Below are 13450 nucleotides of genomic sequence, written 5' to 3'. Positions count from 1 at the left end.
GTCCGGCTTTAGGACCGGATATAGCACTGAGACTGCGTTGCTTGAAGTCTCTGAAATCATCAGGGAATCAGTGGATAGGGGCGAGGAGGCCATGCTGGTTCTCCTCGACCTATCCGCTGCTTTTGATACTGTCTCCCATAAAATACTTATCACCCGCTTACAACAGCTTGGGGTTGGTGGGACGGTGCTTGCCTGGATCACTTCTTTCCTGACCAGTCGCTTCCAAAGGGTTACCATGCACCCTTTTGAATCCGAGGACAAACCCCTTCTGTGCGGAGTACCCCAGGGCTCCGCCTTAAGCCCTCTATTGTTCAACGCTTATGTGGCCCCCCTAGCCAAGGTAATTGAGTCTTGGGGTGTCAGGGTGGTCTCGTATGCTGATGATACTCAGCTTATCTTTTCCTTTCGAGACCATTCTGACTCCCTTTTCTCTAACTTTAGGAATTGCCTTGGTAACATCTGCTCCTGGATGTCCACCAATCATCTTGCCCTGAACACCGATAAAACGGAGGTCCTTTTCTTCAGCAAGAAATCCCCTCCCCCAACTATCCTATGGTGGCCTACTATCTTGAACCCTCCCCCTACGCCAGTACAGGCAGCTCGCAACTTGGGCTACACTTTTGATAATGCCCTGTCTGGTAAGGCTCAAGTTAATAAAGTGGTCGGAGCTTGCTTTTCCAAACTACGTATGATAAAGAAAATCCTCCCTTTTCTCCCTCAATCAGCACGTAAAACTGTGGTCCATGCTCTCATTACCTCCCACTTGGACTACGCCAACAGTCTTTACTCAGGTGCCCCACTTTTCCTTATTGACCGCCTGCAAATTGTGCAAAATGCAGCCGCCCGGCTCATTGGCAATATTCCTGCCCGCACCTCAGTCAGAGCCTTTCGAGAAGAACTTCATTGGCTCCCTATTTTACGACGCATTGATTTCAAGATCCTGACTTTGACATTCCGGGCTATCCATAGTACTGGCCCGTCATATCTGAAAAAGCGTCTTAAAATCTCGGTTTCAGCCAGACATCTTAGATCTAACAACCTTCGCCTGTTGACAGTGCCCAGATTTAAGCTCTCTCGGACTGGCGGCAGATCTTTTACCATCACTGCCGCCAAGCTCTGGAACAGCCTCCCTCTTGACCTCAGGTTCTGCGAATCTGAGCCTGTTTTTCGCCGCAAACTCAAGACTTGGTTGTTCACTAAGCAGTAGGACCTGGTTGGGTCAGAACCCTGTATGAGATCTGTTTTTGTTTTCTTCCCCTGGGGACAATTCAGTAATCTTAGCGCCGGGACACTTCCTTCGGAGGTAGCTGTGCGCTCTACAAGCTTCATAAATAAATAAATAAATAAATAAAGGTAGAATATTTCGATACAAACACTGGTCTGTTTTGAGTCAAATCCTTAGTGCGTGTTTTCAACAACTCCTCCCTAGAGATGGTTTGGGTTCTAGTTTTAGCTTCTTCCAAAATGTTGTCCGGATATTTCCGTTCTCGAAATTTGGTGATCATAAGGGTTGCATTCTTCTCATAAATCTGATCACTGGATGAAATCCTTTTCATCCTCAACAGTTGCGAGTATGGTAGATGACGTTTCAAAGACATTGGATGACAACTGTCAAAGGTCAGCAAGTTATTTCTATCTGTCTCTTTGGAGTATACATCTGTTTGAAATTGGTTGTTTTGCAAGGAAACTAACACATCCAGGTAAGGGATGGACCCAGTGTTAATGGAGTGAGTAAATTGAATATGGTCGTCAATGTCGTTGATGTTTTTAATGAAGTCCTCGATCTCAGTTGATGAGCCTTTCCATATGAGAAAGATGTCGTCAATGTAACGCCAAAATTTAAGAATTTTGTGTTGCCATCTTGGATTTTCAAGAATATTTTCTAGTTCCAATTTGTGCATAAAGAGGTTCGCATAGCTGGGGGCTGCGCAATTCCCCATAGATGTTCCTGCCAATTGTTGGAAATGTTGATCGTTCCAAGAAAAATAACTATGGTACAGTGTAAAATGTAGCAATTCCAACAGGAAGATCTTGAGTTCTTGTTTGATATCATGATTAATCAGAAATGCCTCTATAGCTTCTAAGCCTCTATTATGTGGAATAGACGTGTACAACGAGCATACATCAATGGTGCATAATGTTATTTCCGTTGTGTTGTCTAGTTCAACTTCTTTGAGTTTGGTGAGAAAGTCGGTGGTATCACGAAGATAAGTTGACATTTTCTGGACAAGAGGTTGTAGATGACGGTCCAAATACTTTCCTATGGGTTCATGAATTGAACCTCTTGTGGACACTATAGGTCTGAAAGGTGGTTACCCCAGTATTGGAACTTTCATAGATTCCCATGCTTTGTATCATTCCCCGTCGTCGGAATGGGAGTCTCGGTAACAAAAATACCATAGCTGTAGGTACAAAAGACAATGGAAAAAGGCCTAGGCCTCATTACCTTTTGTAGCATATCACTCTCTTTGTGTAAAAGAGACCAAACTTTTGGCCTCAGCCAATCAGAAGTGCCTCACCACTTAGAACCTTCCTGAAGGAACCTCAGAGCCTCAGATTTTCTACCGCACGTTGTGCTAGGGAGTCTCCATTGAGCTCTGCTCAACTTCTACAATTTCTACAGGATTTCATCAGGTTTTTTCTCAGTTTTTTCTTCAGGATCTTTTGGATTCTTCTCAGGATTGTTGCTGTTTGCCAGTATGTCGGAGATTGTGAAGAAAAAAGCGCTTTTCAAGCCTTGTTCCTCCTGTGGCGAGAAAAGGCTGTTTGTGGAGGACAAGCATGAGGACTGCATCTATTGCCTCTATCCTGACCATCTAGTGGATAAATGTGCAATCTGTCGCTCTTTTTCTGCCAAAACCCTCCGGGACCGTGAGGGTAGGCTCCTGACATGGCTACAAAAGCTTAAATCAAGGAAGGATTCTGTCTCCAGCGACAGTGAAGATGCTGGATCGATGACATCTATTAGAAGGTCAGTGAAAAGGGGTAGGGGTTCCCCTTCTTCTTCTGTCAGTCGATCTTCTAAGGCCTCAAAAAAGACCCCTAGTGAGTCTGAGAGCCAAGGTCCCAGCAAATCTCCTCACGGAAGTGTAAAGGAGAGGGATGGACCTTCTACGCAGTCTGCTGGCGCGAAGACTTCCACAGCCTTCAAAACGCCTCAAAGCCAGTCTTCTGAGAGAACTTCTAGGTCCTCGACGACGAAGACGTCGACAGCGGGAGACCCATCGACTAAGTCATCTAGGGCGCCATCGACTGGAGGCCCGTCGGCGACGAGACCGTCGTCGGCGGAGAAGGCGCCGTCGACGAAGGCACCGGCTACACAAGTGTCGACGAAGGAGCCGTCGACGAGAGGCCCGTCGACGCCCAAGATCCAGTCGACGACGAAGGCCCCGTCGACGAAGAACCCGTCGACGAAGAACCCGTCGACGATGGTACCAACGAAGGCGACGACGACAGTGTCGACGACGAGAGTCCCGTCGACGACAATGCCGACGATGTCGTCGACGATGGTCTCGTCGACGAGAGCGTCGACGACCACTACGATGACCATGACGACGGCTGGTGTGTCCACAGTCTCGTCGACGACAACGTCCACGACGCCTATCTCGACGGCGTATGTACAACCGTCGACGACGGAACCCACGATCTTGGCCACGGAAAAGCGTATCACCATTTCTGTGACGCGGATTACACCGGAGATGACTTCTCCAAGGGCAGTGTCCCCTCTGCTTCCAACAATGCTCTTGCAAGAGGGTCAGTCAGAGGAAGATGACCAAGATGCATACAGTTATGCCAATAGTCCTTCGCAACTATTTGTCAAATGTCAGGACACCGACTCAGAGGGCGAATACACCCACGAGGAGCATGATCATAGTCATGGTCACTATCAACAACGGCACTCGGACCAGGGAATGGTTTCAGTGCCAACATCTTTCCTACAGGATCTTCATAGAATGCTACAGGACTATAAGTCTAAGGCCAGTAGGCCTTTGCCAGCTACGTCAACACCTGCTACGCCTTCCACGACTCAGGCGTCAGTGGTGCCACCTACGCTCTCGGCTCCAGCCTCTCCGCAGCCTCAAACAACCGTCCCTCAGGATTCCTTTGGGGTACCAAGATCGCATGATGTTGATGACTCTTCGGATGAGGATCAACATTCGGATCACGTCTCTATTCCTGACACGGAATATGATGAGTACATTATTGACAATCCCGCATCGCCAAATCCAGAGCCAGCGGACTCCCCGCCGGCGGATATTGGAGGTTTCCATCAGCTAATGGAGAGGGCGGCGGCAAGATTTAAGTTGGCAATGCCAAAAGTCACCACGGATTGCTTCTTATATGACTTTAAGGAACCTTTCCAGAAAAATGCCAGATCTATTCCGATTGTGGATCATGTATGGAAAGAGGGCCTAAAGACCATGACACACCCGGCGACGGTGGTGCCGGTACTACCGCGTCTGGAAAAGAAATATAGAGCAACCGATGATGCCCCAGCGGCCTTGAAAGGTCATCCAAAACCGGACTCTGTAATCTCGCAGGCAGCGCAGAGGAAATCGCGCAACCCTTCGGCACCGCTGACAACTCCTCCGGACAAGGAAGGATGGAGGCTAGATAATGTTGGGAAAAGATTCTCAGCGATGGCGAGTTTGCTGGTGAGAGCGGCTAATGCCTTAGCCATCCTGGGAAGGTACGACCGTCAACTTTGGTGCGATGTCTCCCCGTACCTTGACCAGTTACCTCCTGAATCAATGTCGGAGGCAAAGAAAGTTCTGAAAGAGGGGGAAGCGACATCGATGGAAATAATCGATTGTGCAATGGATATTGCTACTACGGCATTTCGTTCACTAGCTGGAGCGGCAGTGCTCCGTCGCCAAGGGTGGCTTAAAGCTACTTGGTTCCGACCAGAGGTCCAGAACAAAGTGTTGGATCTTCCCTTTGATGGTGAGGCTCTATTCGGCAAACTTATTGACGACACCCTTCAAGATATTAAAAAAGACACAGAGACCGCTAGGTCTTTAGGAACACTTCAGTACAGGAAGTCCCCCTTCAAGGGAGCCAGAGGCAGGGGTGGTACGTATAGAGGATCCTTCCAACACCAACGGTATTCCAACACAGGATCCGGTTCCCAACAGCACCGCCAATCTTACCAACAGCGGCAAGGCCAGTCTACCAACTACTCCAGGCCTTACAGTAAAGGAAAGCAAGGTGCGCGAGGACGGGACTCGTCCAAGCGCCAATAGCGGCCTCCTGGCTCTTCCTACTGGACCCTCCTCCAGGAAATCAGCAGTTGGAGGCAGGGTCAACAAATTCCTTCACAACTGGTCCCTCATAACATCGGACCGTTGGGTGCTCAACATCATTCGGAAAGGGCATACCTTAGAGTTCACTCAAGTTCCGCCACCCAAGCCCCCGACAGCCACTCCTTCAAAACACCAGCGTCTCCTTCGGCTCGAGGTTCAACAAATGCTCCGAAAAGGGGCGATAGAGCCAGTTCCATCGAATCAGAGAAACCAGGGATTTTATTCCAGGTTCTTCCTGGTGAGGAAAACGCTCGACAAGTGGCGTCCCATTTTAGACCTCAGGGGGCTAAACACCTATCTCATCTCTCTATCCTTCAGGATGGTGTCCCTCCAGGACATCTTGAAACTAATCAACCCAGGAGATTACATGGCCACACTCGATCTCGAAGATGCCTATTTTCATGTTCCGATTCACCCAGCACACAGAAGGTTTCTGCGATTCACAGTAGCCAAGAGCCATTACCAATTCAGGGTTTTACCCTTTGGACTCCGTTCAGCCCCGAGGATATTCACGAAAGTGCTGGCTCCAGTAGCGGCTTTCCTACGGAGGCACAAGTTTCAAGTCTTCCCCTATCTGGACGACTGGCTGCTGAAGGCTCCGTCCAGAGAGGCAGCGCTACAGGCGGTTCAAGCGTGTACCAATTTATTCCGGAACCTGGGTCTCACTCTAAACGACGAGAAATCTTGCCAGATCCCGTCCAGAAGAGCCCGGTTTCTGGGAGCCATCTTGGACTCAAAGCTTTCACGAGCTTTTCCCACTCTGGAAAGGAGGCACAAGTTACAAACGATGGCCCAAGACTTGCAATCAAAAAAGTCTCTTTCAGTTCGCCGCTACAAGTCTCTGCTAGGAGTAATATCGTCGTGCATTCCACTGGTTCCCCATTGCAGACTAAGGATGCGTCCCTTGCAGGAACAACTGGACAATCAATGGCGGCAAGTCCACGGTTCCTTCGACGACACAGTGGCGATCACTCCGGAAATGAAGAATGCGGCCCTATGGTGGACAGACCTAGACAACTTGTCCCAAGGCCTATCCTTCGCAAGCGACCCGTCTCCACAAGTGATAACGACGGATGCGTCGTTGGAAGGCTGGGGAGCAGTGCTGCAGGCACTTCATGTCAGTGGGCATTGGTCGCCCCAGGAGAAAGGCCTTCACATCAACCTGTTAGAACTCAGGGCGATACGTCTGGCTCTGCAATCGTTTCTTCCTCTCCTGGAGGGTTCACAAGTGCTTATCAGGACGGACAACACCACGGCCATGCACTATGTGAACAAGGAAGGAGGGACCAGATCACGCCCATTGTCACAAGAAGCCCAGCAGATTTGGGATTGGGCTATTCAACACAACATGTCTCTGATGGCGGAACACTTGCCGGGCGTCCTCAACGAAAACGCCGACAAACTGAGCAGGTCATCCTCGGTCACTCACGAATGGGAGTTGAATCAAGACATTTTGGAACAAATCTTCAGACGGTGGGGAAAACCGGACATCGACCTGTTTGCCACCCCGACCAACAGCAAATGCCGGTCTTACGCAAGCAGGCTTCCCCATCCAAATTCTCTGGGAAATGCCCTTTTGATACCCTGGTCGAAGACATTTGTCTACGCTTTTCCTCCCATTCCTCTAATACCACGACTAATCAAGAAATTCAAGATGGAACCGTGCAGGATGATCCTGGTAGCCCCGGCTTGGCCGAGGCAGTTCTGGTTCACGGAGCTCCATCTGCTGTCGATCGCTCCTCCTGTACCTCTCCAAATTCTGCCGGATCTTCTCACGATGTCCGAAGGACAGATTCTACATCCAGACCCTCAGTCGTTACACCTGACTGCATGGCTCCTGAGCAGCGAGAATTTATGAACCTGCCATTGTCTAAGGAAGTTAGGGAGGTTTTGTCCCAAGCAAGGGCCCCTTCCACTAACAAAACTTACCGCCTTAAGTGGAAAAGATTTTGTTGTTGGTGTCGACAGCAACACATTGATCCATTCAATTCCAAACCTCATCAGGTCCTCCCATACCTACTGTCCTTGGCCAAGTCTGGTCTGGCCCACTCATCGATTAAAGTTCATTTGGCTGCTTTGTCACGATTCAGGAGGACGGACTTTGGACCTTCATTATGGTCTTCAAGGATAATCAAACAGTTTCTTAAGGGTCTGTTCAGGGTCTATCCACCGGTGAGACCACCTCCACCAACGTGGCATTTAAATCTGGTCCTTTCTCAACTCATGAAGGGCCCATTTGAACCAGTCCATCGTTCTGACATCAAATACCTTTCGTGGAAATTGGCTCTTCTCCTCGCTCTCACGTCGGCTCGGCGTGTAGGGGAATTACAGGCCTTGACCATTCAGGAACCTTTCCTTCAATTCAAAAGGAACACTGTCATCATGAGGACTAACCCTAGGTTCATGCCAAAGGTCCCCTCGGACTTCCATTTGAATGAACCGGTCATTCTGAAGACGTTTTTTCCTCAGCCTTCCACACCGGCGGAAAAAGCCTTGCATTCACTGGATGTACAACGATGCTTGAAGTTTTACTTACAGCGTACTAAGGATTTTCGGAAATCTACCCAACTGTTTGTGGCCTTCGGGGGACCAAGTAAAGGCCTTCCACTCTCCAAACAGGGTGTTTCAAGGTGGATCACAAGTGCTATATTACATTGTCACAGGGCTGCTGGTAAGCCTCTGACTGGAAAGATAAGAGCGCATTCCACAAGATCTGTGGCTTCCTCCACAGCACTCTTCGCAGGGGTGCAAATTAAGGACATCTGCAGAGCTGCGACCTGGAACAGCGTTCACACTTTTACCAAGCACTACTGCTTGGAATCTCTGCAGCAGGAAGATGCAGCAGTTGGACAGGCTGTCCTGAGGAACCTCTTCCACTAATGGTGAGCTTTCCTGTCTTCCCACCTTCCATTTTTTCACATTTTGTATCTAATGTTATGTTGTCTACTGCTATTATTTATGATGCAAAATGTGATTATCTTGCTACTGCTTGCTACTCTGATACAAAGCATGGGAATCTATGAAAGTTCCAATACTGGGGTAAGAAAACAAGTTACTTACCTGTAACTTTGGTTCCCCAGTATTGGTAACTTTCATAGATTCCCATGCGCCCACCCGCCTCCCCGGGGAAAGCTCAGCCTACAGCACAGATGGTGTCTCAGTACACAACGGCTACGAAAATCTGAGGCTCTGAGGTTCCTTCAGGAAGGTTCTAAGTGGTGAGGCACTTCTGATTGGCTGAGGCCAAAAGTTTGGTCTCTTTTACACAAAGAGAGTGATATGCTACAAAAGGTAATGAGGCCTAGGCCTTTTTCCATTGTCTTTTGTACCTACAGCTATGGTATTTTTGTTACCGAGACTCCCATTCCGACGACGGGGAATGATACAAAGCATGGGAATCTATGAAAGTTACCAATACTGGGGAACCAAAGTTACAGGTAAGTAACTTGTTTTCTTTCTTCAAGTCCTTGTGTATCTTAGGTAGCATGTGGATACTTGGGCATTTGGGATGGTCTTGGATCAGAAAGCGTTTTTCTTTGTCAGAGATGGTTCCCATCTCGACTGCTTGATTGATGATAGTTGTCAAAACTCCTTTGAATGTATTGGTAGGGTCATTTGACAGTACCATGTATAATTTGTCATCGAACACATGGTTGTTCACGCTCTCGGTGTAGTAATCTTTATCCATTATGACGATGGCGCCTCCTTTATCCGCCTTACAACATTTGATTTTGTGGTTTTCAGTGATTTGATTGATCGCACGAATCTCATGGACTGACAAGTTGGAGCGCTTAGAGCTTGGTTTCTTAAATAGTTCCTTTATTTCATTAGATGTGATTGTTTCATAAGAATCCAAAATTTTATGGCTTACAGGAGCCAAAAAGGTGCTCTTAATCTTTAATCCCAACAACGTGTCTTCTGTTTGTGTTGAGGATGAAGGTTCAGGCACCACATTTGTAAAAAAATGTCTCAATCTGAGAGTCCTCATGAACTTAAAAAAGCTCACTTCCATTTCCAATTCGTTGGGTCTGTAAGTTGGTACAAATGTCAGACCACGTTGTAATACAGAAAGTTGACTTTTGGATAAGTTCTCTTTAGATATATTGATGACTAGTTTGTTTTGCTCCGTGTCGATTGAGCTATTGACGAGCCTGGTTCTCTTTGTGCTCTTGCTCCTCCTGGTTCGACGTGCTGGTTTTGGCCTCTCCCTAAAAAAGGCCTCTCTGATGTAGCTGAGCTAGAAGTACTGGTGGTATCCGTCCTGTTGTCTGCTTGTCTTCCTCGTCTGTCAGACCTTTGGGAATCTTTCTGTGTGGAGTCAAAGGATGATGTACTACCTTCATCGGAGGATGGATTTTGGAATGGTCTCTGTTGTCTTCGTTGGGCGTACACCTCGGGCCAATTATACACCTCCCCTAATTTATAATCGATCGTATCGCGTTTGTATTTGCGAATTTTCCTGTCGTTTATTTCTCTTGTATATCTGTCAAGTTGAATGTTAATGTCTGTTAGCGCTCGATCCAGATCATCTTTAGAGAGGTTGCTTTCCAAGTTGGTTTTAATTCTTTTGATGTCTTTGTCAAGATCTTCAATGACTCTAGATAATTCATCTACGATAAGTAAAATGAGGTCTAGTGAACATTTGTTCAGTATCTCGTACCACCGTTCTGTGAATTTGGGGTTATTCCTGCAAAGTGTCGGCTTAAGGGCAATTCGCAGCCCTCTTGGTATTCTTTGATCCTTATGGTATCTGATCAGAGTTCCTGCGTGAAGTTTCTGGTTAATGATCCGCTTTGAAGTATATAATAGCTGTTTCAACAAGCTCTGGGATGAAAAGGTACCTGCTGTTGTGGGATCTGCTTCCTGTATCAACGAATAAATCCTGTTGGTTTCCTCAGTGGAAAAAGCAAAAATGTTAGCTCTGTTGTCTGTTAAATTCGAAATATCTTCGTACTCCATTATAATGAATAGGTGCTCACACTAGTTGGGTCAGAAATATCGAATGTCTAAAAAAGGGGGGGTGTGGCACTCTGTGAGTAAATTACGGTTAGCAGTATTTTTAGTCTCTTAGCTGCTGGCCGGTTGTTTCCCTCTGACCTTCAAGGGTGTTCTCTATATTAACAAATGAATGCTGCCAGGTTTGGCAGGGTATCCAGTCGCACTCTTTTGGGGAAATCAATCCCTTGTTGACAATGGTTCAACCTGGTTAGACAATGACGGTCATAAGTCAAGGTAAACTTTTAGTTATACATGTTTATTCACTTGTAGTTTGGATACTTTGTCCTTTTCTTTAAGGTAAGGCTGTTACATCACAGCCATGTATCGTTTCAGTGTTTGTCAATACACAATTGTTCATCCAAAAAATGGTTTAGGACCCAATGCATTTCGTGCTCGACAGCACTTCGTCAGGGGAAATACATTTCTGTAGGGTAAAACCAAAGGTAAGGTGTAATCAATGATAGGGAAGCAGTCCACAATCATATTAAAAAAAGTGAGAATGGTAAAAACAGAAACAATGAATCTCTGGAATTTCTTATTGCAAGCATGTCCTCTTGTTAAAAGCGTTGGTGAAAAAGGGTGAAAGTTCCAAATGGAAAATAAAAAAGCATCAAGGCGGTGAACTCGGCTAGTGAAAACTCCGATAACATGCGAGTGAAGAGAGAGTGTCAAAATGCTGGCTTCGCGTAACCCAATACGTTACTGATACGTGACAAACATAATTATCTCAAGGCTCGTGAGGTGCTCAAGTGTGGGTCAGAGGGAAACAACCGGCCAGCACCTAAGAGACTAAAAATACTGCTAACCGTAATTTACTCACAGAGTGCCACCCCCCCCCCTTTTTTAGACTTTTTATGTAACCTAACACTGAGCTTGTCAACGCTGTACACATAACTCTACTACACAGAGACACAAACCAGAGCAGAAAAAACGTACCTCTTGCGCCAAATAAATACACTCTACCCCTACTTCGGTCTTCGGAGAGTACCATTTAAACGTGAAGTGCTTGTTAGGTAAAGTAATTCCCATGTAACTTTTAAACAAAAAAAGAAACACCCAAATAAACAAGTCCTGTCCGACAGTTAATTGATATGGCGCTTAACAGTGGCGTAGGAGTGCTTCGAAACGCATCTTTTTTTCACAGGCAGTGGACACGAGACACAAGGAAATGTAGTGATCTGTCCACTACCGCACATTTTAGTGAATTGAGTAAGTGTGGAGCAGAGTAAAAAAATCACAGAAGACACAATGTACACATCGTTTTTGAAAAATTTGTTTAATATTCCACGGATCTGGTGCAGATTTGTAAACATCGTCAAAATGTTATGATATCGAAGGAAGTTTGCTTATTTCAATTATTAAAAAGTTGCGTAGAAAAAGGTAGGATTAAAGATAAAATAAATGAAAACGAATTTGAGCTATTGACATTGCAAATGATAAAGAATTTTATTTTTGTTTTCGTTTTTAAATCATAAATAAAAGGCATAGTCATTTACAATACCAATAGCTTAAAGTCGCGTAAATACAAGACCTATTGCATTGCAAATGCTTGTTGTTAAAGAAGCCAATCCCGGTTGTAAGGGTTAATTCACGGACTGTCCATGTAAGTAGCAGACACGTGGTCACCTTAATGTTAGGGTGTTTGTGTCTAACCCTTCCTTAGATTATACTTAGTGATAGTGCTTAACCGCATCGCTGCTGCGGTGATTTTTGCGCTGTGCGGCTTTTTTCGCAAAACCGTGTTACATGACGAGCTCAGCTCGTCATCAGCACACGCCACCCGTGGCTGATGACGAGCTGAGCTCGTCATCAGCATCGAAGGGGTTAATTTGTAAAAAAAGAAGTGCAGGTGCTGAAAATTTTGCCAAGGATGCCGCAGCTCACTTCTTCCTCCTGTGAGCCCCACTTTCAACACTCTCACTGCCTCAGTCTCTATCTTCTAACCATGATCTGTTGTCTGTCCCCTACATCTTTGCTTTAAGATTATATCTTCACACCTCTCTAATTGTTTTCTATCATCTTTGTCACACCTGGTGTGTTACCTTATTCCCTGCAATTTGATTGGCCCTCTATTCATTCTACCCCTGCCTTTTTCCTCTTCACTTTTATCCATGCTCTGTTCTCTCTCCCCTCGATCTTGTCTTTTTACGATCACTCTTCTAGCATTGATTAGCTGTGTCTCCGTTTTATCATTTGTCTGCTTTTTTTCCTCTGTCCTGTCCTCTACATCCTATCATTCTATCTTCTCTCTTGTTAATGCTCTCTTCTTCACATCATGGCTGCTTTCTCTTTGTATCGGATTTGCTCTCCTTTTCTTCTACTTAGCTCCGTCTTATCTCTCTCCTCTCCTGTTGTTTCTTTCTCCTCTTTACTCCTGCTCTCTCTCTCATCTATAACACTACTGCTGCCTGTGACCCCTGTCGTCAGCCTGTACATGTCCCTGTTATTTTGAACTCTGTGTTTTCCTGTTGTCTTTCCTAAAGAAGAGGAAGATGACATGTTTTACTTTCTTACCTGCACCAAGTGCAAAAACAAAATGTACACCAAATGAAAATTATTTTTTTGCATATATTAATCAGTGCAGTATAACTGGGTTATTTGCAGAACAGGTAGCTGCTCGAGCACAGCAGATGATGCCACTACTAGTGCTGCCTGTAATTAGTAGGTCCAGGGAAGGCGACGGCATTGGCACCCACTGCTCAGCTTGCTGTGACCCTGCCTGCTACAGCACAGGCATTGTCCCTAGCCGTAATGCTGCCAATGGCTGTAAGTATGGCTGTGGTGCCTACTGGACTTACGCACGCTCAGCAATTACCATGCTGGGGTGCAGCGCACAGATTCTACAGGTGACGCCATGGTGCACAAAAGTAGTGTTGGGCCACAGCCGCATCGAGCACGTTGAGGATAGCAGCAATGCAGGGCTGCAGGATATGCTACTCTGGCTACACAGCAAGTGGAAAGTCCACACTTACTTTTGTTTATTCTTCCTCAAGAGCCCTCACTCCCAAGTTCCTAATGTGCTCTTGCAGCTTCTTTGCCTCAACTCCGTCTTGAGCCAGCCCCCAGCTACAATTATCCAACGGGAGGCTTAGGCTCAGGCAGTGGCATGGTGCAGCAGACTCTGGGAATAGAATGCAAGACATAGTTTG

Source organism: Lissotriton vulgaris, chromosome 6, assembly GCF_964263255.1.
Source record: "Lissotriton vulgaris chromosome 6, aLisVul1.2, whole genome shotgun sequence".
Taxonomy (NCBI): Eukaryota; Metazoa; Chordata; class Amphibia; order Caudata; family Salamandridae; genus Lissotriton; species Lissotriton vulgaris.
This window is presented reverse-complemented; position numbering follows the sequence as displayed.